This window comes from Bactrocera tryoni, chromosome 4, assembly GCF_016617805.1.
Source record: "Bactrocera tryoni isolate S06 chromosome 4, CSIRO_BtryS06_freeze2, whole genome shotgun sequence".
In the NCBI taxonomy this organism is placed as follows: Eukaryota; Metazoa; Arthropoda; class Insecta; order Diptera; family Tephritidae; genus Bactrocera; species Bactrocera tryoni.
Genome location: NC_052502.1, coordinates 5,803,413 through 5,827,241, shown reverse-complemented (window position 1 = coordinate 5,827,241; position 23,829 = coordinate 5,803,413). Strand labels below are relative to the sequence as shown.

At 40.6% G+C, this 23,829-nt stretch overlaps 1 long non-coding RNA gene across 1 annotated transcript in view; it reads left to right on the top strand.

Moving 5' to 3' along the window:
• Positions 1–722: 722 nt before the first annotated feature.
• LOC120774319 overlaps positions 723–23,829 on the top strand; it is a 47,163-nt gene continuing 24,056 nt past the window's right edge. Inside the window, exons 1-2 of the long non-coding RNA XR_005705232.1 lie at positions 723–2,017; positions 8,858–9,486. This is a non-coding gene — a long non-coding RNA (uncharacterized LOC120774319). The remainder of the gene's footprint in view (positions 2,018–8,857; positions 9,487–23,829) is intronic.

Here is a 23,829-nt window from a genome sequence, read left to right as displayed (position 1 = left end):
CAGAAAGTCCTTCAGATTGCGCTGAAACAACTTCACATGCTCCTGTGTATTGGTCCCACGGTTACCATAATTACCCAAAGCGATCATAAGCGGCATTCACTGACGGCTATCGCATTCCGAATACTTCATGCAGAATATAAATCATTACTAAGTCGTTTGAAATCCCTCAGCCATCTTGCATACTTGCAAACACCGGTCTGCCAATACAAGATTATGGACTTGTGTTACGTTATTCCCCATAGTAGCCGTTTCTGGGGCTGCTGAAGCCATATCCGTAGAAACTCTTAAACTCATTTTGGTCAGTTGAAGGAAAACGATCACTTTATATAACATTTAAGCGCTCTTTAATTTCAAAGTAATTTATAATATCTTTGTATGTTGGTTTAAAAGAGACAGGCGGCAACCAAAAGTAAAAAAGGCATAATTTTTGCGAAACTGTGGTTCTTAGTATTATGTGAGTTGATTCACATTTGACTCTCACGAAATCTTCTTAAAATCAAATACAGCTTGCATTAATAAACTGTTTTTTCTTATATCATGAAAATATTCCAGCTTGCAACAAATTTTGCGCTAAGCATCACGGCTTCGCTCTACACGCTATTCATCTGGCAAAACAATTTACTTTTTTGCACTTTTTTGAATCTTTTTATATCTCATTAGAATTTCAGCACTCATCTCATGGTTTTCTCATACTCTTGTACAGTAATTAAGTCTCGAAACAACAAACTTGCTACAGCACAGCTCACGACGCGCTGACACTGAGTAAATACTAGGAAAGCCAGCTAATCAACAGCGACAGCAACATGTCAAGTGATAAAACAACATGCAACAACGACAAGCAGCTTAGGGGCTGCACATATGAACATCTGTGGCAAGCATGGCAACTTGCCACACATCTCGCTAATGACGCGTTCGCGCACAGAGCTCTTTTAATCGTTTTTTGTGTTTCTCGCAAATGTTAAAAATAACTTTATGAAAATATGTACAGAATATTGCCACGTTTTTTCGTTTCTTGTTTGCTAGTGAGTTGCACTAGTCTCAGCTGCATGGCCAATTCATTGTCATCATTTTAATATCGGCAATAATTTCATAATGGCAGCTGCGCATGCGCAACAGTCAACACACAACACGGACGGGCCACCCATAAAGCTCAATCAAGCGCAGCCCTGGCAACCCGCGCTCACGCCGCCCCTCGCGTGCAACTCGTGAACTAAGCAACAACAATAGCATATCGACAAACATCATTACAGGCGTTGTGGACCCCGCGCAAATACCTGCCGATGCCGCACTTAATTTCCGTCATTTGTTCCCATGAATTAACTTTTTGCCGAAACAAAAATGAAGGTAAAATGTTGAAATAAAGTAAAGAAAATCTTTGCTGCAGACGAGTAAGTACAAGTTGCAATGCAAGAGGCAGAACCAATAAATTTATATCATAGCCGGTCTATGGATCTACTAGTGCAGAATGTATCAAGCGCTTACTGTTACTACGCGCGCCTTTGACCGCGTTGTGCAACTCACCCGCGAGCCACAACTCGTGTGCATCACAACTCATCGGTTGCACGTATGTATGTAAATAGAAGACGAGCAATTACGCCGGCGCATGAATGATAATCAACGGCGGTGGAGAGACAGCGGCTTTGCTGACATTGAAATTGCACGAAGAACTTCTTCATCCGCTCGCATCAACTTGCAGCTACATTGTTGCACCATCACAAAACCGCACGTTCAACCAAGACGTCATCATCAGTGTCAGTATCGGTATCAGCCGCAGTCGATGTGACTAGCAAATCTATAGGCAGACGCGTCGACGACTCCGGCTGCAGGGAAGTTTGTGGCTTGGCATGAATCGCTCTTGTAAGGGTATCAGTGTTGCGTCACGAAGCTTTTCGTGCAACAAAATAAAGGCCTCAAAACATGACCACGCGGACTCTCACATCTGCGCAGTGTTGCTGAGGCCGAAAACTAAATAAACACTTTGGAAAGTAGGCGACAAGTCGAGAGCACCTAGCTTAAGGTAGGAGAGTAAAATAAATTAACTAATATTTGTAAAAGTATCATTAATAGTTCATATGACATTTTAACTTGTAGTGCTGAGAATTTATTCGTCGGTGGATCTAATTTTGCTAATTTTCATTGGGGGTGTTCTTTACTTGGCGGGTCCCAAACCCAGCGCACAACCGTATGTCGGGGATGTTTTCGCCTTCAAACGGATGTTCTTAGGCTACCCAGAGGATACTTGGTTAAAGACCGGAAGTCGTGAGCTGCTTGAGCCATATATAAAAGAATCGTTTCTGGCCACTCCCAAGTGAATGGCAATCAGAAGACTTTCCTCACTTGCATGAACTTCTACACATGACTGCATCCTTCTAATAGAGCAGGTACAATCTTTTATATGGGTGTACACCTGCTGGCGTATGCCGATGATTTGATATCATCGGCCTCAACAGACGCGCCGTTAGTTCTGCTTTCTCCAGACTGGACTAGGAAGCAAGGCAAATGAGTCTGGAAGTGAACGAGGGCAAGACGAAATATCCCCTGTCATCAAACAAACAGTCGTCACACTCGCGACTTGGCTCTCACGTCACTGTTACAGCCAAAACTTTGAAGTTGTAGTTGGTTATGTATATCTGAACCAGCATAAACACCACCAACAATGTCAGCCAGGAAAGCCAACGCAGTATAACTCTTGCCAATAGGTGCTACTTCGGACTAAGTAGGCAATTGAAAAGTAAAGTCCTATCTCGACGAAGAAAAGCCAAACTCTATAAGTCGCTCATAATTCCCGTTCTGCTATATGGTGCAGAGGCTTGGACGATGACAACAACTGATGAGTGGACGTTGCGGGTTTTCGAGAGAAAGGTGCTGCAAAAGATTTACAACATGATCGATCTTGTTGTTAAATTTTCGATACGGAGACTGCCAGGTAGCTTGATGAATCTTCTTATGCTGGAATCTAGTACTACACATATCCATATTTCGGGCCCCGGCGAAGTCGATCAGCCTCAACCCATTTGGGGATGTTTCATCGTGGAGGCTGAATTTACCGACCGTAGTGCCAAAGATACCTTCTGTGCCCACCCTGACGTTAAAATCGCCAAGCACGATTTTGACATCGTGGCGGGGGCAGCCTTCATAAGTGCGCTCCAAGCACTCATAAAAGGCATCTTTGATCACATCGTCCTTCTCTTCCGTCGGGGCGTGGGCGCAAATCAGCGATATGTTGAAGAACCTCGCTTTGATGCGGATTGTGGCTAGACGTTCATTCACCGGAGTGAATGATAGTACTCGGCGACGGAATCTCTCTCCCACCACGAATCCCACACCAAACTTGCGCTCCTTTATATGGCCACTGTAGTAAATGCCACAAGGACCTACTCGTCTCTGTCCTTGTCCCGTCCATCGCATTTCTTGGACGGCGGTGATGTCAGCCTTTATTTTCCCGAGGACATCAACCAGCTGGGCAGCGGCACCTTCCCAATTAAGGGACCGGACAGTCCAGGTGCATGCCCTAATATCATTGTCCTTATTTCGTTTACCATGGTCGTCATCAAAAGGGGGGTTTCTCATCCGAGGCTGTTGGTAGTTTTTCATTGGGGTGGGCTTTTTACGTGGCGGGTCCCAAACCCAGCGCACAACCCTATGGGAATGTTTCGCCTTCTCACTTTAGCTCGCCTTCGAACGGATACTCTTAGGCTACCCAGAGGATACTTGGTCAAAGACCGGAAGTCGTGAGCTGCTTGAGCCATATGTAAAAGAATCGTTTCTGGCCTTGCGTGAACTTCTACACATGACTCCATCCTCATGTTTATTATACAGGTCGATAAAAAGGATATCAAAATAAAATATGTTTCTTGAATCAAAAAATTGAGAAAAATATTGTTTATTTTGGGACTTTTGTAAACATAAACGTTGTGCATGCCACATAAAATGTTGCAAGTTGTTTTCTTTATTTATCGGAGTAATTCTTATACATACCAGAGTAGAGTATGTCGAGGAGAAATTATAGGGAAAGCCGGAAATAGAGACTAACTGCATTTAAACTCAATTCCTTGCACTTTGTCTTCATAGCAACGCATTGCTATTGTAATGCCACGCCCTCTTGTTGTTGTGCTAAAAGATAAAAATATAGTATATATTTAGGATCTGTATGTCCACAAGTGCTAAAGTACCAAAGGACCAAAGTACATACTCTACCGTCGCGACCACGTATTGTCGTAGCCTTAACGGCTGGCTGTCATTGGCAGTTGCAACGTGCCACGCATTACGATCAAGTGGCGCAGACATTATTCCGCTGAATCACAAGAAGCCACACATTAGTAGGGGTCGGTTGGGGAAACGGAGTTATTTATATGGACCAAACCCGGAACGGTGAGATCAAGTAAAAAGACTAAAGCTGAGTTTATTATCAAATCATCATTATAAGTAGTTATTTTTATATCAGCACTTTTTTTCACTACTAAATTATTACCGATCTCACTGACCCACCTTGATGGACCTGCCTTAAAGAGGTTGCTATTTGGCGCGCAAATGGCTGTGATGGCGTTCGGCGCGTCTTAAGCACCACGGCATCGAATTCTTTAGAAAATGAATTTTCCGCGGCGGATTGTTGTTGTGGGTGCACCTCGGCATTCGCCGTAAGTTTGTCGCAATCTCGAAGATAAGTCCTTGGCGCTGCCAACGTTGCCGCTAGTTTCCATTTTATTAGTATTTACTACACGATTTAGCTTTGTTGCACTTGCAGCCCTTAAATTGAAGTTTTGCTTTTACACTTATTTCCCGTTGTTTGGTTGTGCGCTTGCTTCTGCGCTGGCCGGCCAGCTACTTTCGAACGCATATAAAATTGCTTTAAAATCTGTTTGTGAAATTGGAAATTGAATTTTATTTTATTAAGCGAAAAAGTTGCCACAACTTAAAATAGGAGAAGGATAAAAAGCCAAGAGAGCATTGTGTAGAGCAGTATCGATCCACGAACTACCTACTCTCACATGCACATAATTTGCCATAACTTAATACTCTAGAAAGGATAAGCGAGATAGGCGCTTAAATTGAAAATAGATTTTATAGGTGGGGGTTGCCTGATTATTATTATAGGGTATATTATGTTTGCCAGGAAGTTTGTGGCACACAGAAGGAAACGTCGGGGATCCTATGAAGTATATATTGGATAGTCGAAAAAATATTTTCGGGTTTAGTCAAGATGTTGTTGCAGTCGTATATCTCCAGTGATACCAATCACATTGTGTCATACCATATAGTGTTGGAAAGATGAAATTAAGCATCATTTAACCAGAAAATTTAATTATTAAATTCGAAAAAGTTGGAAGAAAGTTACAGCTGTTCAAAAATTAGTGAAAATAATGTAGAAATTCACATATGCAGCCTTGACAAGCTAAGGAACTTAACATTCATCATCAAGCGGTTTTGAACCATTTAAAGGCTGGCTACAAAAAGAGTTTCGATGTTTGGGTACCACATAAATTATCTGCGAAAAATTTAATGGACCGAATTAACATCTGCGATTCTTTGCTGAAACGAAATGAAATTGAACCATTTCTGAAGCGAATAGTAACAGAAAACGAAAAGTGATGCAAACATGACAACAATTTGCCGAAAAGATCATTATCAAGCGTGGTGATCCTCAACAAACGGTCGCAAGGCCAGGATTGACACCTCGAAAAGTTATGCTGTGTGTTTGCTGGGATTGGAAAGGAATCATTCACTATGATCCGCTCCAGCCTGGTTGAACTATTGATTCTACATTTTATTAGCAAGAACTGATGAGATTGAAGCAAGGAATCAAAAAAAAAAGGCCAGAACTGATCAACAGAAAAAGCTTTGTCTTCCATCAGGACAACGCTAGACCACACACATCTTCGAGGACCAGGCAAAAGCTTGTAGAGCTTGGCTGGAAAGTTTTGATATATCCACCATATAGCCGTGACTTTACACCATCGGACCACCATTTGTTTCGGTCAATGCAGAACTCCCTTAATGGAGTAAAGTTGGCTTCAAGAGAAGCCTGTGAAAATTACTTGTTGCAGTTTTTCACCAAGAAACTTGAAAATTTGTACACTGATGGAATAATGTCTATAGCGGAAAAATGGCAAAAAGCGGTCGACAAAAATAGTACATATTTGGTTCATTTAAGTTCATTAAAAAAAATAATAAGTTGAATACGAAAACTACCCAATAGAACTGATCAACGTGAGGAGTTGAATCGATTTAGCTATGTACGTCTGTCGAACCGTCTGCCTGTATATGTACATAGTCATTGAGTTTTTGAGATATCAATTTTCAACTCACGTTTTTCCCCCAAGAAGTTACGCATTTGTCGGAACTGTCAATATCGGACCACTGAATGATCCGAATAAAGTCCTTGCATAGAAAACTTGTTGATTTGACGAGATATCTTCTTCAAATGTGGCATGAGTTTTGTCATCAAGCGATCGCATAATTTCCCAAAAAATTGTTCATAACGGATCACTATAACATATGGTTGTAAAACAAACTGTTTAGTAGGCATAAAGTGCTTGTATGAAATTTTTCATATTTGTGAAAAAACTATGGATTCGCTGCATCCAAAGTTAATATTTTTTCTTGTTTTTGTACTCATATCGTTAAAGCAAACGAACTTGCAACACCACAAAGAGCGGTGCAAACATTGTAATCGATTATTGCACCCGATTAAATTGTTTATTGGCTTTCACTTAATGAAAATGTGGATGACTCGCATGACAACGCGTTGCCTGCCACATAGCCACATGCATATATGCATTTCACCAATGCATCGCCACGTTGGCGTACATATGTGGCAGGTATGTATTATATGAACGGCATGTATGCAACTATGCCGCCACAGCTCGCTGTAGCGTCCGCCTCGCACCCACATTCTTGGCATGCAACGGCTGCTGTTGTGGCTTTATTAAGCGGTAATTTACAACATTCGTATGCGTTGCGACTGTGATTAAAATCGCTGTCGAATCAGCAATGCAACCTGCACCCGCCTCGTCAGCCGCATTCGCAATTGTTGCAACTACGGACAGTAGTTGTTGTTGTGAAGTATGGCCGTTAAATGATTAAAATGTTTTATTGCAACACTTTTGTGGCCGCTGCTGACATAAACACATTTCGGTTGTTGCAGCAGTAGCGCGTGTAGTCAACATCAAGGCAACAAAATTGTAAAAATTTATCGAAAAACCGAAACAACAACACTTTGTAGCATGCAACGCAATTGCAGATGAGCTAGGCTACATACATATGTGCATGGTTATGTCAGCAGGGCAGCTGAAACATGCGCGCTTTGCATTATTTGGGTGGCAGCAAGTGATGCATGTAGCATGCCACACCGCGGCAATGCCTGTAGTACCTGCAATAATCTCCATATCAACACTTTGCTATGTGCCACAAATATGTGGCGCTTACCTGCAGCGCATATCGAGTTACGTATGTACAAATTTTAGTCACAGCAACAGCAAATCTGTTATTTGCCACATAAATGTACAAATTATCTAAAAACTATTTGTGGCAATACTTCGAATACTTATTGAAATGAACTGAACAGGTGGCAACCTTTCTCAAAAATAGATTCAGCTAAAAGCTTTTTCAAATATGTAACTATACTTGTTACCGTAATTGTTATAAGCCTTCTTAAGCCTTCTCTATATTATTGAACTCAATTTTAAAACCGGTGGCAACCTTTTCAAAAATTAGTAAAATGTGAAATTTACAAAAAACTTCTATTTGCATAATTTTATCATTTAATTATAATTTCTAAATTTTTTTAGAAAGCTGGCAACACTGTATTTTTTGTTTTAAATCATCTTAGTATATCGTTTATGTATGCGTGCATTTAATGAAATTCCAGCATTCAGCTGGACACCGCGATCAATTAAGCCATCAACTGGTGTAAGAAGCTACAGTTTTTGTATGTACATACATATGTATTCAACTAATTATGTTGCTTGATTTCCGCTTGCAAGTCGAGAAAGTTTTGCAGAATTCAAATATACAACATTTCAAAAGCAAAAACACTCGAAGTTCTCGATAAATTGGAAATTTGCATAAAAATCAGTTGAGCGCAAAATAAAGGGTGCGCAAGAGCCTCGACTGCGAGTGGGAATTTCCGCGAAAAGCAAGAAATAATTAACAACTTTGAAGACATAAGCTAGTCCATGATCAACATATACACGATACAGTGCCCTCGAAATTTCTGTGTAAAAACTATAATTAGGCCGCCGGGGCGTGTATTTATGCGCAGACAGACAAAGAGCAAGATAAGGCCATGCAACGTGCGAGTCAAGTGCAACGGCGTTAATATGCTTTATTGCTGTTATTGTAGATTTAGCAATGCCGCAATTAACGTGTGCAACAATGTAGCGGCAAGACATAATGTGCCACAAAGCGACTGCATTGTGCTGCAAAGTACATCGGCGGCGGAAAATGTTAAGTTGTAGCAACAAAAAATAGGCATTTTAGCATATTTCTCCTCTAAGTACAATTCTCAGATCAGGCATCGCACAAAAAGCACAAAATACATGGCAAACTGATTGCAACTTGTAAAAATTTCATGCAACACAATAATTTTATGCTCCGTTTGCGGCATATTTGCAAGTCGGGAAATGTGCGCTGCGGCAAAACCAAATATACAAAGCATAAACAAGTATGTAACATTAATAAAAAATACAACAACACAAACAATAAGAAATCAAGAAAGCAAAAAAAAATAAAAAATATGTACTTTGCTTGCCTTGTGTTCTTAGCTTCTTTGCTGCTGTTTTTTTCTTAGTGTCTTTCTTCTTCTTCTTTTTTATTTTCCAAACATTGATTATTTCATTATTTTCACTTTGTTTTTCAGCTTTTCTGTCTTTGAAGAAAATAAGGTGGAAGTTGGAAAAATGCAAACTTTTAGAAAAAGGCCAACAGGTGGCAACCCTGCAAAAAAATTCGTTTGACAGCAACCTGTATTTCGTTCGTATAGCGGCAATGTCTCATTTACTTCCCTAATTCATTTTAACACATTTTGAACAGGTGGCAACCTTTGCCCAAAGTTTTTGTTACAAATTTGAAAAGCTTGTTATTTATGTGGCAATCTGCCCCGAAAATATTCAACATATTGCAATAATTTTTTGATCCCTTTTGTATCTTCAACTTGCTGTTGATTCATCATTAGGCAAGGTGCCTAAAAGCTCGGCTCAACGCTTTTGTAATTAAGGATCAACTCGAATAAGGAATTTTTGGATTGAAATACGTTGAGAATTCGTTAGCAAAAGAAATCATGAAGGTAAATGTAATTTAAAAGTATCGCGAATTCAGTATTCCCTTTGTCTCCTTCAAAGAAATCATCACAGATATATTGCCGTGCCCTCATGGTGGAGTTCTATCCCCCTTCTATGGAGTCTAATAGTAGATGAGCTCTTTCAGTTGCTTATTACAATGGGATTCGTTGCCAGGAGTACACCGATGACATTTTCATAATGGTACCAGGTAAGTTTGCGAATACTTTCCGTCACATAGTCCTAGGGGGCTTGAGTTTAGCTAACAGATGGTGTACGGTAAGGTTAAACATCAACCCGTCAAAAATCACCGTCGTCTCTTTCACAAAGCGATGATCTCTTCCGGGCTTGAGGCCCCTAACACTTGAAGGTAGGGAGTTGGAGGTATCTTAAGAGGTAAAATTTCTAAAGCTCACATTAGGCTCCTTACAGGGGAATAGACAAGGCCTATTATCACTTATGGAGCAGTTGCTTAGACATTTTAGATCGAATGCTTAGGCATGGAAGCAATGGTCTTCGGTAGGTCTTCAACTATCGATGCTGGAGAAACTCTCTTCCGTCTGCGCTTCAGGAGCAATATGCACTTGCTCACACCGCTCCATCTGGTGATCAAACAGGCAGCGAAGCATATCACGCTGTTCACGGCAGCAGAGAGTTATGGCAAAGAAAAGATAATTTTATTTCCACAAATGAAGGCCTTAGGGAAAGACACACCACTGACCCTTCTTCCAAGGGACGGCGTTACGAAGATGGTAAACTTCACAAAGAAGTTTAAAATTACTCTCCGCAGTAAGGCGAAGTGAAGTGATTCCCCACTCGACCTACTACTGAGGTGCAGCACTATCCAGTGGTACAGTGACGGCTCAAAAACCTCAGAAGGCATTGCAACAGGCGGTGTGCAGAAATCATTCACAAACGCAACTATCGCAACCAGCGTATCGGTATTTTCAACGATAGGCACTAAAACTGATCTCAACTTATGAAGTCAAATCGCTATTAGTGGAGGTGTTTATAGGAAGGCTGAACCGTGTTACCTAGCAAGATTTAGAGATATGATTAACCACCACCGGGGCAAATTTCATCTCCTTGTCGCGCTTTATATTGGTCACTGCAGGCTTAAGAAGCACTTGTTCAACATGGGCATAGCCTGCAGAATACCAGATTCTAAATTGATGAGCAACTTGTAGAAGCAGGCTCAATGCCCTTAGTTCCATCTGCGTGGACAGGGATCACATCACATCTATCGCTCCCAGCAAGCTTCTAGAATTGTTCAGAGTGCTGGACCTTTGTGGATATAGGAGAGAGAGAAACCGTAATAATTTTCTATCTGTCTCTCTATCTTAGATATATGGTGGCTGTGGCACCATTAATGTGCCATTAAATGCGTGTTTCAAAAGCTAATTTTTGTTCTTCCACAAATCCGTGTGTTTCTAGTGGATTGCTTCGAGCATATTGCGCTTAATTTTCGGGTAATGTTCTTTATTGACTGTACAGCAATTTGGCAAGAACTCATGATGCACAATGCCTTGCAATTAAAGGAAACTGTTATCACTACCTTCACATTCGATCCAAATTGGCTCGCTTTTTTCATTATAAACATAAAACCACGACCATCAGGAGCACCTGAACAATGTAAACACGACGCTGATGCATAACGTACCACGCCCGTAACCTATATGTGGAGGGAACCTCCTCGTAAATGTTTAAGTATTTGCAACCTCGTGTAATTAATTAAATAAGAGAGGTGTGATTTATCTCTTAAAATTCTTTGTTTCTCTCTTAAATCTACTTCCAAAGTTTGGTTAAACTTTTAAAAAGCTTGCGTTTGTAACATTAAAAAATCGTTTATATTATTTATCTCTAAATATCTATGGAATTCATGCTCGTTTTTCTTTAAATATAGGAATATGCACTACTCTTTAATCCACAAAGTAGACAAAATCTTCTTAGAAATAAAGCCTTAGCATCACACTTTAAGCTTGAGTGTAGCTAATTCTCTCGCAAATACCAGAAAATGGCGACAAAAAGTAGTAGCAAGTGGCTGCAGACGATGCTTTCCCATATAAATAATATAAAATTGACAATTGTACAATGCCACTAAATAATGTGACCGAACACGCACACACTTACGCTAAAGCCACATACATACACAATGAGCCATTTGTAGACACACAACAAGCCCGAATAATTTGCTGCTTTGCTACGTTTTGTGACGCCTTTTTAGCACTTTGCTACAGAATAACGCATTCGTTGGAAAAATTCCGGCGGCGAGACCCAACAGCGGCGTGGCGAGGAGCAGCTAGCCATAGCCAGAAAAACTACACACTCGTACGTGGAAAGGAAGCAGTGCAAGGAAGGAAGTCAGGAAGGAAAGTGTAGCATGCAAGTAATACAAAAGCTGATTTTTTCGATACGCAAGCAGGTTGGCAAACTAATGCCGGCGAGGGGGCAGTGAGGGGCGTCGTATTGTTTCACACTGATTGCGATCGCACGAAAGGACAAATGTTGAGCTTCCCATGGAACAATTGCATTCACTGCTCACACACTCAAACATCCCATTGATTGTTGTGTGTGTGCGACAGCTTTTTTCCTGTTGCACGAAGGCTTTGGTACCGGTGAGTGTGTATGTGTGCATTTGTTGGCTGGCGGATATAAAATTGAATCGATTTTCTATGTTTTTATTTCATTCTGTGCCACCACTCGCACACACGCACACTTTTCAAGGCGAAATTCTAATGTGCGTTGCTGGAGTTGCTTGTGTGCCTTCGGCCAGGAGATTGCTTTTTAAACAAGCACCTTAAAGGCTATAATTTACTCGGTATTTGAGTAAAATTTTTCCACAGCAAAAGCAAGTCATCGCAAAGTTTCGAACTACTACAGGGTTGCCTTGCCCGCACGAATACTTTCACTTCACTGTTGCAGCAGTTGAAATAGCTCCGGTAGTTGGTAGTTGGGAGCAGTGTGAAAGGGGCGTTGCAGGTGATTAAAATGAACTTGCTCCTTTGTCTTTCGACTGGCTCAATTGCTCGAGTGCTTAATTATTACTGAAGTGTACAATCGAAGGTGTTGTGTTTATTCAATTTATCTTTTCCAAACTTTAATATTTAAGTGCAACTACTTTACTACTGTGATTTTCAAGAGTTTGTTACTCTCTTCATAGTATAGAGACGCTCATTCTCAATTCAACTATTTTTAGAGAATTATTTTAAATTTTGTGATTCATTTTCTGATTACATTCACGTCATTTTCTTGGGTGCTTGCTTTTTTCCGCTTACGCCATCCCCCCTTTTATGAGCGCTTTCCAAAAACTAATAATTCTATAATTCTTATTATTCTGCAAACTCATGTTCCTGCAATAATGAACTGCTTTATTCCGTTCTTCTTTGAAAACGAAAAAGTTCCTGTAATTATATAGTATAATCATCAGAAAACCTAAAACTGTAGCCCTCGTCCGCCTCCCTCCTCGCAAGCTTTGATATATCTATGAGAAAGCTCACAGCTCGTCTTCTACAGCGAGTCTTTCTCGAAGTCATGAAATCAAAGTGTGATAGGATTTCGGAGTGCTCAGACCCGCAGTCATCTAAGTACCCTGATTCTCTGAGTCTGAAGGCAACTTTCGGGTCATCCACCTTCAGACTATGTCCACCGGTGCTATGGTTGTACTGCACCACAAATACTGATAAGAGGCGCCCATTGAACATGCGAGTGTGATCTTTTCCAATGCATACCACCAAACAAAAATTCCGTAGAACATATACATTAACCTAAAACGATCGAAAAATATCACAAATCAGAAATAAATTAATTTTAAAATAGGTTAGATTAGGTTAATCTGGTAAGCCAATAAGCCACGCATTGCACAGTTGGGTCCTTTGCGATATCGGGTGGAGTCCAAGAAGTGTAGTCATCGTTTAGGAGCCTGCGCTTGACGCGAATTTTAACAGACCCTGTCGCCTCAATGTCGATAAGTCCCACAGTGTATCATATTTTGGAGACCCCAGATGCTTTAAGGATGCTCCATTGTTTCCCTGGTGATCTGCTCTAAACATTTCCTGCAGTCTTCTTGATCTGTCAACCGCATTCTGCGAGCATATGCCAGCACCATACAGTGACCAGTCAGTATTCCGATCATGTTCCTGTAGTCTCTTCTATCGAGTGTCAATAGGAATTTTGTATATTTCCGATCTATCGTTTTGCACATGACTTTTGCAATCTTGCACCCAGGTAGCTCGTTCGTATTTTGACAATGCATGGGTTTCCAAATGTTTATCACGGTTGCATTATGCCAAACTACCAACTCCATCGTCCATTTTCGAGCCATCAGTATAGATGCTAATAGTGTTGCTTCCACAACAGTTTTCCGTCCACACTCCCCCAAGGTACTTGGTGTGGTCCTTGAGAAAGAGTTGTATCCCATTTGTAGACAGTAACCTCCAAAGAAGAGTTTTGTGATTTCTTGTGAACACCAGCCAATCCGTTTTACCGCGTTCAACCCCAGACCCGCTTTAGATGCCCAGTGGGAGTGGTGGGCATAATACTGCTAATGGTCTGTAAACACCTTCCCGTTATTGAGATGGCAATGCCGTCCGCATATGCCACTATCTTGGGGGCTTTGCCTTCCAAATTCCTTAGCAGGTGGAGATAGCACCCTACCTTGAGGAGTACTTCTTTAGTCTTCCTTCTATTTTAGCGTCGTTCCATGCTGCTCTTATCCGCCTAGAGGTCAAAAGGCTCCTGATCCAGCGTTGTATAGCGGGATCAACACCTATTGACTGGATACTGTTCAGAATACTTACATCCGGTAGAGACGTTGTTGAACGCTCCGGAAATGTTCAGGAATGCTCCAAGAGCATATTCCTTATATTCAGGAGATCTTTCGATATTAACCAGTGTAAGGAGTGCAGACTCTACTGATCTGCCCTTCGTGCGTGCTGCGGCTTGGACAAGCTTCGTAGAGGCGCTGCGGCCCTAATGTGGCAGATAGCTGTACATCAAGCCTACCCAAAAATTCGCCTTTAGTCATGGCAAGGATAGATAGAAATGTTATAAAATAATATTAAGATACCTTAATTAAATTTAGAGATAGTAAACCAGTCATTTTGACAAATTTATATTTAACGCCCCTTACAACAAAAAAATATGTTTAAACGAATTTTAGACTTACTTCGTGGCATAAAACTCGCCCGACGCTAAACACAATAATAAATCCGTGGCGATCCAGAGCTGCATTTTCGACATCCGCTGTTGGCAACACTACACAACACTGATTTCGGCACTTCCTTAAGACACTCGTATCCGCTTCCGTTATGCTGTTTTTTGTTTGTCGGCGATTTCCGTTACTTGCAGCTTGCAGTTGTCAGATTTGACCGGCATTCGTTGTGCAACGAAAGGGAAGGTGTGAAGAAGTCGTGCACTCGGGAATTTATCGCATTAGTTGCGTGAGCTTGCTTGCCGGCGATAACGGCATATGCAGTAGCCAGTGTGTGTGTGTGCCTGTGAGCAGAAATGAGCTCAGTGTTACACAGCCGGAACACTTACAGTTGGACGCCATTTGAAAATAGCGGCAAAAACGTGCAACATATATAAATGCGAAGCACATCCTGCGCCACCTATGAGTGTGTGTGTGTGTGCATGAGTATTGCGCTGGCGTCGCTAAATAAATTCAGCCTCGTTGCGCGCAAATTGCAGAAAATCCGCTTTTCGACACTTGGCTGGCAGACAATGAGCGCCGGAAATGCCCCGGCACACAGTCAGTCAATACTTAAACAAAGCCACACACACATTCATGCACAAGACAAAGCAAGGAGTTTTAGGAAGTGCTCCAAAAAAGCATAAAGTAAATAAATTGAGGCAGTGAAAGAACGACGAAGTTCTGCGAAAATAAATTGCATTCGGCAAAGTGGCGCGAAATCCGCCCAGCATGTTAGTTGCTCTATTGAATAATAAGCTCACACACACACGCACATACAAGCACGAACACTCACCATGCCACATATGCATTTTTGCGCGCTTCGCTGGCTGTTGGTGGTGTGGCGAGTATCGGGTTTTCATGAAATGTGTTCATGCAACATTTACGTTATGTGCATAGGAGAAATTGCAGAAAAACGACAACAACAGCAACATCAAAACAAGCTGCAAATACATTAAAAACGAACTTGCAACGTGATACAATGCAACAACAACATTATTTTTTTATAAAAAACACAAGCATACCGATATTGGCGCTCGTCATGTGTGTGTATACATATATTATGCAACACACACTTGGAAACGCATGAAAAGCGCGCGAAATGCTTTCGCATGTCGAGCTTGCAACATATGCAACGCATGTATGTATGCATGCACAGAATTGATTGCATTTCTATAAATGAGTGCATATTTTATAATAAAAAATTCGCAGAACGCCGAGCTCGGATATTGCGCGCACCAGTGGCAAGCGCGCCGACAGACGGGGCGTATGAGGAATTTGCGCAGCGCACATAGTCTAACACACACACGTTCCCCCGCAACTCGAGCTCTTCGGCAGCCGTTTGCCAAATTTGTGTACGAAATCCGCAAAGCAAAACAAGCGTTGGCTGTGCAACTTTTGAAATAAACTAAAAACTAGCAGCTTAGCTGTCAATGTTGCCTGCAACGCCAGTGCCAATAGCTACACATGCGCTACAACAACATCAGTGAAAAAAGAAAAGCAGCCAAATAAATGCATTTCGCAATAAAATATGCGCCGAAAATGAAATGGTGTTGGCAATGTGGCATGCAACTATTGATGCATACGCGAAAATACGCTGCCAAATCCTACACCAATGCACACACATGAGCCTGCAACTCTGTGTGGATGCAATGGCATAGCTGATTTGTGCATTCGGCAGTTAGCGTTGGCAGCGGGCGATGTGTAGTTGCACATTTGGCTCGAAAGCGCGAACAACTGAATATTTCATATCGACAGCTGTTTCATTATGCGAAGTGCAACTGCAACAACTCATTCATATAATATTTCACACTTACAATGGCCCGTTTGCTATATCCTTGTTGTTGTTGCCTTTTTTTTATTTTCTTTGCAGCCAATGAGTGTAAAATTCTCTTTGGATGTTGCACATAGCGGCTGATTTGGGAGAGTAGCGCCATTTCAATTTAGTTAATTTTTTCAGGAAGAAATTAAAAATAAGAGAGGCAAATATGTCAAAGAACAAATATATTTCAGTGCGGGTGAAAACAAGCCTTTTCTTGCAAATTGGTGAAGTTGTTATAATATTTTTTTTTTTTATTTTTTTATTATTGCACTTACAGGGTCCGTCTGTCTGTATATATACGAACTAGTCCCTCAGTTTTTAAGATATCGTTTTGAAATTTTGTAAACGTCATTTTCTCTTCAAGAAGCTGCTCATTTATCGGAACGGCCGATATCGGACCACTATATCATATAGCTGCCATATAAACTGAACGATCGGAATCAAGTTCTTGTACGGAAAACTTTCACATTTTACAATGTATCTTCACCAAATTTGGTATAGATTATTTTCTAAGTCAACAATGTAATCTCCGAAGATATTGTTCAGATCGACTCACTATAGCATATAGCTGCCATACAAACCGAACGATGGGAATGAAGTTCTTGTATGGAAAACTTTCGCATTTGACGTGGCGACGTGGTAATAACATAATCTCCGAAAAAATTGCTCAGATCGGATTACCATAGCATATAGCTTCCATAACAATTCAATCTTAAATTTTGCGGTAGCTCGTTTGACAACTGAGTGCAAGATCAGCCTACAAATATTTTATTCAGACTTTGACTCAAATGACATCTTACTCTGTTCAAGATATATACATACATATGTATGTCTATGTTTTGGTAACAAGAAATACACATCTATACTATAAGGTAAATGCATGAGAATCTCGCATCAGTACCACCAGAGCCACTTTTGATTTATGTAGTCCGGCGTAGTACTGTTGGAACATAGTTCCGCTCCTATCGGCCAAAGTTCTCCGCTTTTGAGCTATTGCTTTATTCCGACATTCAAATTGTTGACAGTACAAGTCCGGATTTTTTTGGCCGAAGGAGAGCAGTTCATACAAAGCTGCTAATACCACCAAACACTCAGAAAAACCTGCCTGGTCGTCAAAACTCCCATGGCCACCCTTTGCATCGACTCATCGTGATTCAACCACGACCGTTTACGCTTGAGATTTCCGTAATAGACTTTTCATGGAATTTACGTGAAGGGTTCCAAGCCCGGCTCACAATCTTGGGGAGAAATATTTCGCCTTCTCCTTACCTCGCCTTCAAACGGATATTTTTTGGCTACACAGAGGATGCATGGTCTAACAGCAGAAGTCGTGAGCTGCTTAGCCATATGTAAAAGAATCGTTGTTGACTACTCCGAAGTGAATGGCGCTCAGAGAACTTTCTTCACTTACCTAACCTTCTACAAGTGGTTTCGTCCTTCAGTTCCGCTTTCCCCAGACTGGATTAGGAAACGAAGCAATTAGGTTTGGCATTGAACGAGAGCAAGACGAAATATTTCTTGTCATCAAACAAACAGTCGTCGCTCTCGCGACTTGGCTCCCAAGTCCCTGTTGACAGTCATAACTTCGAAGTCGTAGATAATTTCGTCTATCTTGGAAGCAGTATTAACACCAACAACAATGTCAGCTTTGAAATCCAACGCAGAATAGTTCTTGCCAATAGGTTCTACTTAGGACTGAATAGGCAATTGAGAAATAAAGTCCTCTCTCGACGATCAAAAACAAAACTCCATGAACTCATTATTTCCGTCCTGCTATATGGTGCAGAGGCATGGAAGATGACAACATTTGATGAGTCGGAGAGGAAGACCTCCACTCCGTTAGAAAGACATGGTGGAGAAGTACCTGTTTTAACCGTTTAAGCGATATCTACGTCAATAAAGAAAAATAAGATCTACACCATTAAAGCAAAATATTAAGACCTGTAGACTTATGCTTCCGGAGCAACGTTCGTCAAAATATTTTTTCACTCTTGCTAAATGACTTTCTGACTTTTGTGGCCTTTACTTAGGCTTTACCGTACCCGTCGCGTTGTTCTCGAATTTTAATATAATTTATTTCTAATAACTTTCTCTCCCTAAACCTTCAAAAAATAATATTTCAAATTATTACTTTTTTGAAAAAAAGTCAAAGCCAGTGTTACGTCATGTATAGTATTGCCTCAACTCCCTTTTAGTTTTCCTCTTATTGATATTCCAACGAACTACCAGCACAAAAGTTATGTTTTTTAAGATGACGAAGATGGATTTTCAACATGGAAATCAGACTCATCTATTGTGATTGGTTACTTATGGCGCTCTTAATGACAATATTTTTAATTAAAATACATATTTAATTACCGAAAAATTAAATTAAAGTAGATATTAGAGATATTTTTTGTATTTGCAATAGAACTGTACCTTTGGAATAAAATCTCGCCAAACAACATCACAATAAAATATTCTGGCAAGCGAATCTTATTTATGGATGACTAAAACCCGCAGAACCTTGCAAATTTGCATCATCGAAACGCCGAACTATTTGTTTGCCTTATAAATACATGCTCTGGTTCACTGAAATACTCCCGCCGCCATCAACGAACTGCAGTTAATCGTTGGCTGAGAAACCACTTAAGCAAGGGATAATGTGTCACGCGTTGGGAAGAGTTCCAGAGCACTTTTCGCATGCCAAAGGTCTTAATCTTGAAATATTCAATTTTCGAAATGTCAACCGAAGTTGCAACAAATGGCTTGCGACTGACGGAAAGACACGGCAGGGGCGTTGAAGCGGTAATGCATTTCCCCTGCGGCCGAGCGGGCACAACTGACGCAGAGATAACCACCAAGTGTCAATTTTTGCACACGTATCGTCACACAAACAACAACAAAAATAATAAGCACGCGTGTGTATGGGTGTATGTGTACGCGTGGCATGCGGCTGTTGCACGCAAATATGCAATTAAGCCATCTTAAGTTTCCTTAACAGTTCAAAGCTTTCAATCTGTCACTTCGATTTCAGCACCACATTGCAACGCCGCAGCCACAGGCGGGCGGCGAGGCGAGAGGGGAGGTGCAACGTTCTATGAGTTGAAAATTGCACAGCTTTTGCTGTAACGTAGGCAGTTGAATGCATGCAACATAACAAGAACAACAAAACTTTGTGCAACAGCCGAACGGCGGGGACACGTGGGGCGTTACGAAGTCGCTCGTCCGTTATGGCAACGACCTTTCCTCTTCAATGCCGCATGCACGCACATACATGTATATGTATGTGTGTGGTTGTTGGCAGGCTTATTTACTGCTGCGTTTGTTGCACGCCACGCAGCGAATGTCGCATGCCACGGAGCGAGCGAGTATGCAAACTGTTGCAAGCAGCTCAAGTTCAGTTTTCTCCACACACACACACACACACACACACACACTGCTGTGCATATGTGCGTGTATTTGTGCAATATTTATGCGAATATATTCACCGAATACCGTCCGTCTCTGCGTCTATCCGTCCGTCCGTTCGACCCACTGACACGCTCGCATGCAAAGCGTAATCGCATAATTTCTGCTTAATCAGGTGCCTACGCATCGGCGTTAATGCTCGTTCCAGCTGAACATTTCACTTGTTGTTGTTGTTACTTTTGTTGTTGCTGCCGCGCACTCACATGCCCTGCGCCACCAAATACTGCCACCTGTACGCAACGCATTTGCATTTTAATGCCTCTTCTTCTTCGTGTTGTTCTTCGTGCTCTTCCTCTCACTCTTATCCTTCTTCTTCACCTGCTTGTGTTGTTTACCGGTTTTGCTTTTATTTCCATTCATTTACTTAAGCACTCAAGTGACATACGATAAACAAAGTAACAACAACAATTTCAGCTTGAAAACAAAATAAAAACAACGGCAACAACAGCAACAATTTTGTCATGCAAAAAGTTGATTGCTGCAACTGCAACGGAAAAATGTCTGAATTCACAACCGAACGTCTGTATCTACACACACACATACACGCATACTTTTACTTACAATTTGCATGCGAATGAGCCAAATGAAAACAGACGCATTACTCAAATTGCAAAATAAGACGACGGAGGGGTGTCACGCCAGTGCATTGCTGTTGCTGTTGCCGGCGCTGCAGCTCGAGCCGGGCAAGTGGCGGGTGTGGCGCCTGACATGCACTCAAACAAATGCAATTAAGTGTAAAGAAAAATGTAAACAATGTGGCAAGGCTTTCGCAACTCTTCAAAATACAATTCTACACGAGCTTGCACTTACCGGGGTCCTGATAAGCAGCGGTGGAAATGCGAAAGCAAATAATAACATTCGAACTAAGTGGCCCTAATTACGGTCTCTTTGCCAATACTACACCAGTGCCAAGCCACAGAAATGTATTAAACTTAGAGTCAGCTGTATTGACATTTCACAGATTATTCTAATGTAGTCAGGTTATATTTTTAAAGGGATAGTCTTCATGTATTTTTGTTATAAGTAAGCAGAGACCGAATGTTTTGCATGACTGTACTATATAACCGATACTTTTTAGAGCATCTTGACAATTATCGCAATGACATTTTAAAGCTCTACTCCGTAAACTTTGTGGACAGACAACATGCACTTTTAGAGGGCTTATGTATATTGAAGAATACTATTTTTTCATACTGCACGGTAAAGCGAGCATTCATTATATACCAAGTACTTGGAAACAGTATCAAATACTTCGTTCTCATTGGTCCAAATTCTTCAAGTTTCACGATCTGTGAACCAAAGCAGGAATTTACGTTTCAGTGTCACATTTCCTACTACAGCAACCGTGTACAGTAAAATCATGGAGCATCAGCTTTTCTAGCTTTTTCTAGCGACGTTGTTTGTTAAAAACAACCTTGAATTTGAAATAAAATTACTTAATAAGGAAAATGGTCTCTTTTGAAGATATGTTTTTTCTTGATTTGGCTCAATTAGTTTGAATAACATCTATATGTTAACCCAGTCTGATCAGAACAGTATTTTTGGATGTTGTATAGTTTCCTTCAACAATAATATACATACATATGTCCAATTTCATGAAGACATCTTATCACATATTTTTCTTTTTTTACAAGAACTTGATGAGGATGATGTATGTATCAGTCATCAGCGCTCAGCTCGCATGGCAAGTATTTACAATAGTGATCTTATATCTGATATTGACGTACATATACAAGAAAGACTCACAGACAGATACGGGTAAATCAACACAGCTCATCAAGCTGACCATATTTAACGGGGTTTTCAATAGGAACGCTACAAAAGTAGAACGATAGTGACAGCAAACGACACCATATTTTTGAGGATCACACGTATTACATGAGTCACCATTGCGTTCCGAAAAAATTACAGTTTTGTACGATTTATGGGCCGGTGACGTCATTAGGCCGAACTTCTTCCGTTATGGTCAAGACCGCCACGTAACTGTGAGTTGGAGTCGCTACCGCTCAATGATAACCGAATATATTTGTTCAAAATTGAATGATATGGACAATATGTGGTTCCAGCAGCATGGCACCACAAGCCACACAGCGAAAGGCACAATCGATTTTTGAAATTCAAGTTTGGAGACCGTGTTATCTCTTTCAACTCACTAACAAAATTTTACACAAATCCGTAAGCAAACTGGTGGCCATCCTATCAATATCCCATACACATGATACATATAAATAATAACAAAAATTTTAAAGATTCCTCTCCAGCACCCAAGTAACCTACAAATTGAAATAATGTTATGATTAAGTTGAGAAGTCTGAAGCTACTGTACGGCTAGTGATAAGAACGCGTTCGATACTCATTTAGAGTACATTATACACTTTCCATACCCACCGAGTAAACAACTTAACAACAACAACAGTTCAAGTGCAAACAACGAAGCAAAATGCTGTTGTCGCCCTGTAGAATAACGGGTAAAGTACCAGCAACAGCAAATGTGTGCAGTGACTTTCGAATTTTCATGAACACGCAAAATAATTCAAAAAAAGAGAAACAACTTTTTCGTGCGCAAAACGCAAACCGAATTAGCGAGTCATTAAGCCAAAAATAGACTGAAAACAGAAAGAAAAAAGGAAGTTTTAGGTCGAATCATTTTGACAGTGAGTAATTTCATAAACAAAAATATGGTAATGAGACCGAAATAAACATTTGTTTGTTATTAAATTTGAACTACTGAGGTACTTTGATAATTTTCAGTACGAAATATTGGCAAAAAAACCGTTAAAACAACAGAAACAGGTTTTAGAACTGATAATTATGAAATAGTGCCTGATAGGTTATTAAATTCATCGCCTAAATGTATACTACAAAGTTCAAAATCTCCCAAAGTCCGTTATTTGTGAGAAATATTGAAATAATGTATGTGGCTATAACTTAGATAACTGTAAATTATATTTGATATAAATTATAGCTTAGATGTACTTACATGTGATATGCCGCACACTACAATCCGATTTTACGCATTTAAGCGTTGTTAATTCAAGGTAACACCCGATCAACAACTACAACAACAAACTAGTCTGGGCTTAGAAATTGCGTGCCCGTTCATATACGCATCAATTCCGGACGATTGGCAAAAGTGGATAAGTGACAACATAGATGCAGATGAGACGACAAATGCGAAAGGTGAGAACGGCCACAAGCCGCTTTTGCGCTTCATTAGAGGCGACGCACTGGAGCAATGCAGTGTCTGCGTGAACTCACGCAGCGTTGCAGTGGTGAGAAATTTGGGGAAGGTGGAAAGAGGATGAAGGTAATAAGACACTATTCAGTATTAATGGGAGTAAATACACACGGCATTTGACCGAAATTATTTCACTGAAATTATATGAGTCTTTAAAACCGTCTTTAAAAGAGTCTTTAAACTTCAGCGGAAGAAAAATATAATATTTTAGTTCTAAAAGTACAAATCTGTTAAAATTTACATGTAAAAAATTAAAGAAAATGTTTGAATATAATCACCGCACAATTTCCAGCACAAAAATATTACCTCCCCTCTTTAAAACATAAAATATGAGACCCTACCTACTTCATATGAAGATTGTGCGCCACCAGCTATGCTACGGCAACTAAAAATTACCAAGTCATGTTCAATCTGTTGGGGTATTTATAATTTTCGAACCTTCGCTTGTCTTCTGCGCTTGCTGCTGTCTACTTTCCGCCTCGCAACCTTATGTCGCATATCAAATTGTGCGGAATTGAGCTTGTGGGGTCTCTTGTCTTCAGCATTATACTCAAAAAAAAAAATTCTCCCATACACAAAAATGAGTCGTAATATGACGACATTTTTCAGTGCCGTTACGAAAGCCGAAAGTGAAGAAAAGATGTAAAATCAAATTTGAAAAATAAGCACATTAGTGTTTTTTATTTAGCACAAAATTCGTGGTATTATTTTGCCGAGCTCTTGTGACTCTGATTCTTGCCACAACAGCACAAGCAATTTACGCCGTAAAAAGCGCCTAAATGTATGCTTCATTTCGTTTCAAAAGCGCAAGTATTTGAGCGGAGCAAATTCAATTTCGTCGTGGCTGACTGTAAAT